General features: G+C 37.4%; 1 long non-coding RNA gene across 1 annotated transcript; it reads right to left on the bottom strand.

Moving 5' to 3' along the window:
* Positions 1-1,146: 1,146 nt before the first annotated feature.
* Positions 1,147-3,193, bottom strand: LOC138223172 (uncharacterized). The gene is made up of 2 exons (XR_011181689.1): positions 3,142-3,193; positions 1,147-1,667 (listed from the first exon to the last, which is right to left on the bottom strand). It is a non-coding gene; the product is annotated as an uncharacterized lncRNA (long non-coding RNA).
* Between the last annotated feature and the right edge of the window lie 359 nt (positions 3,194-3,552).

Here is a 3,552-nt window from a genome sequence, read left to right as displayed (position 1 = left end):
ACATTAAGTGAGCATGAACTATTTCAAGTACATTGCATCACAAACATTAAAAACAGTTTACAGTTAGGGACATTGTCCTTGACAGAAAACAATTTACAAACCATTTTTCCCCAACATAATCAAGTTCTTTACAATCCAAGAAAACACCACATTACATGCTACAATGATCCCACATCCACTTGCTCAAAACAATGCACAGAACATGGCGGTATGGTTCTAGGGTTAGAAGCAAAGTTAACCCAAAACAAGACAACAATAACAGTAAGCTAAAACTACTGAGCTAAAAGCTATCCCTTACCCCACACACAAATAGGTACTTACCACCTGCCTCTTCAATCTATGAAAGGGTGTTAAACATTACATCATTTCAACAAAACCTAAACAAACACTGCTCTTTAAAAAAAGAACTTGCATTCTAGCTCATTTGAAAATAAAAACACACAAAGGATGATTTCTCAAATCACTAAAAATACAGTACAGCTTAAAACAATGACATTGTATAACAAACATACCCACATTTCTCTGTCATCAATACAAATCCTCAAAGAGCACTCCCAGAAACTTTATTGTGCTCAAATTACAATACTACATCATGACAATTGGCAACATAACATTCAGTGAGCATTAAACTATTTCAGGAAATTGCATTACAATTAATTAAAAACAAAGTCTACAGTTAGGGACATTGCCCTTAACAATACAAAACAATTTACAAACCATTTTTCCCCCAACATAATCAAGTTCTTTACAATCAAAGAAAACACCACATTACAGGCTACAATGATCCCACATTCACTTGCTCAAAACAATGCACAGAACATGGTGGTATGGTTCTAGGGTTAGAAGCAAAGTTAACCCATAACAAGCTAACAACAGCAAGCCAAAACTGAGCTAAGAGCTATCCCTAACCCCCCCCCCCCCCACACACACACACACAAAAAGGTACTTACCACCTGCCTCTTCAAGCTATGAAAGGGTGTTAAACATTACAATTTACATACTTTCAACAAAACCTAAACAATCAAACACTGCTCTTTAAAAAAAGAACATACATTCTAGCTCATTTGAAAATAAAAACACACAAAGGATGATTTCTCAAATCACTAAAAATACAGTACAGCTTAAAACAACATTGTATAACAAACATACCCACATTTCTTTCTGTCATCAATACAGATCCTCAAAGAGCACTCCCAGAAACTTTATTGTGCTCAAATTACAATACTACATCATGACAATTGGCAACATAACATTCAGTGAGCATTAAACAATTTCAAGGACATTGCATTACAATTAATTAAAAACAAAGTTTACAGTTAGGGACATTGCCCTTAACAATACAAAACAATTTACAAACCATTTTCCCCCATCATAATCAGGTTTTTTACAATCCAAGAAAACACCACATTATTACAGGCTACAATGATTCCACATTCACTTACTCAACATAATACACAGAACAAATTTACTTAACATACCACAACAATTTACTTCTTTTAAAAGTCCATTATTACTTCAGACAGGCTCCTCGACTCCATCCAGACACATGATTTGGTTGTAGAAAAAGTCTAAAGTTGAAACACTGGCAGAGGAAAAAGGTCCACTCAAAAGCTGCTCCTGATGAGGCCTCTTCAAGATGCACACCATTTTCACCTTCTGTTCCAATTCTGGTCAGGAAATAAAAATACTAAAAAAATTCACACTACAAACACCTCTCTTGGAAGATGGACACCATCTCCCACATCTGCACCACATGCAGACATACAGGTACCCAATGAAACAAAGATCTGGCCACCACCTCCCACAAAATGACCAAAGTAGAAAAAAAAAACAACTTAAAGATTAGTTTACATTTATATTAAACATCAAAATAAAATACTTCAATTCATAACAAACCCTCCCCCAAAACCAAGAACTCCCTTCCCACAGAATGTACAATATTCACAATTCAACAAGCTATAAATGCCAGACATAACTAAAAACATTTGACCAAATTAGTCCCTAACCCTTTAACTCCTCATTCTTCTCCCATCTGAAAGGAAAAACCATCATGTAATTATTCCAAATGTCAACTTGCCATCAAAAATTACTTTAGATATACAACAAAAATCAGTTACACACCCCAAACATACATCTCAGTTTCTCCAACTCAAATCTTCCCAGAACACTGACCCTGATCTAAAAATACTACCTTCTTGTCAACCCCTAAAATGTGTATTCTCTTACCTGCCATCCTTGTGAAAGCACTCATCCAGGATTGTATTGTCTTTTTTCTTTGAATGCTTACAAAAAGCAAGGCAAATTAACAAATTCAGGTCCCAAGAGGTTTAAATCCTCATCTACCAGCCTTTGGAAAGCCATTTACAAAGGTCATCTTATTGAAGATAACCCATGGGTGAAAACATTTCAATTTAAACATGCAAAAAAAATCCAGATTTAAGTAGACATGTTTCTTCAGAGTCTTTCAAAGAAAGTCTAGTTTCAACTGAATATGCTACCTTTCCACCCAACACATACCAAAAACTTTCCCAAACTCACATTAAATATTCTAAACACCTCAAATTACAACCCAAAGACAATAAACACATCAAAACCACCCACCTTTCCACAGCAGCCTTCAGGACATCACAGCTGCAAGCCAATAGCTCCTACCCTTACAGGAGCCGGAAACAGAATGACTACCAGCCCCCAGACTGTGTCTTTAAAACCCTCATGATTAACTCAGAGGTGTGGCCAATTCACCAAGAACCTATCCCAACATCTCCTTGAAATGGTCCATTTGCAAAGCCCTATTGTTTATAATGCAACACACACACGTTTCCAATGACTAAACAAGTATTAGCCAGCCCATCTACATGATCCAGCCATTCAGAATGCACGGGTGATAATGCTGGGGGTTACTTAGAGGATCAGGATCTGCTGGGTACCACAAGTTTTTACAAATACTCAGTTGTGGGACTACACTACTTTGTGGAACATTTGGACAGTCTTTAGAAGAAAGTTCAGTTTCAACTGAATATGCCACCTTTCCACCAGACACATACCAAAAACCTTCTCAAACTCACAGTGCACAAATATTCTAAACACCTTCAACCTTCAAACTTTTTCAAATTACTACCCAAACACATCAAAACCACTCACCTTTCTCCACAGTCTTCGGGCCACCACAGCTGCAAGCCAAGAGCTCCTACCCTTGCAGGAGCCAGAAACAGAATGACTACTGATCCCAATGCTGTGTCTTTAAAACCCTCATGATTAACTCAGAGGTGTGGCTAATTCAGCAAGAACCTATCCCAACATCTCCTCGAAATGGTCAGTTAGCAAAACCAAATTGTTTATAATGCGACACACCAGTTTCCAATGACAAAGTATTAGCCAGCCCATCTACAGATCCAGCCATTCAGAATGCATGGGTGACAATGCAGGGGTACTTAAGAGGTTCAGGATCTGCTGGGTACCAAAACGTTTTACAAATACTTAGTTGTGAGACTACACTACTTTGTGGAACATTTGGACAGTCACCAGAAAATGCCTGATTTTGAATCCCATTCA

This window comes from Lepisosteus oculatus, chromosome 15, assembly GCF_040954835.1.
Source record: "Lepisosteus oculatus isolate fLepOcu1 chromosome 15, fLepOcu1.hap2, whole genome shotgun sequence".
In the NCBI taxonomy this organism is placed as follows: Eukaryota; Metazoa; Chordata; class Actinopteri; order Semionotiformes; family Lepisosteidae; genus Lepisosteus; species Lepisosteus oculatus.
The sequence above is the reverse complement of the archived record's forward strand: the minus strand, read 5'-3'. Positions and strand labels throughout refer to the sequence as shown.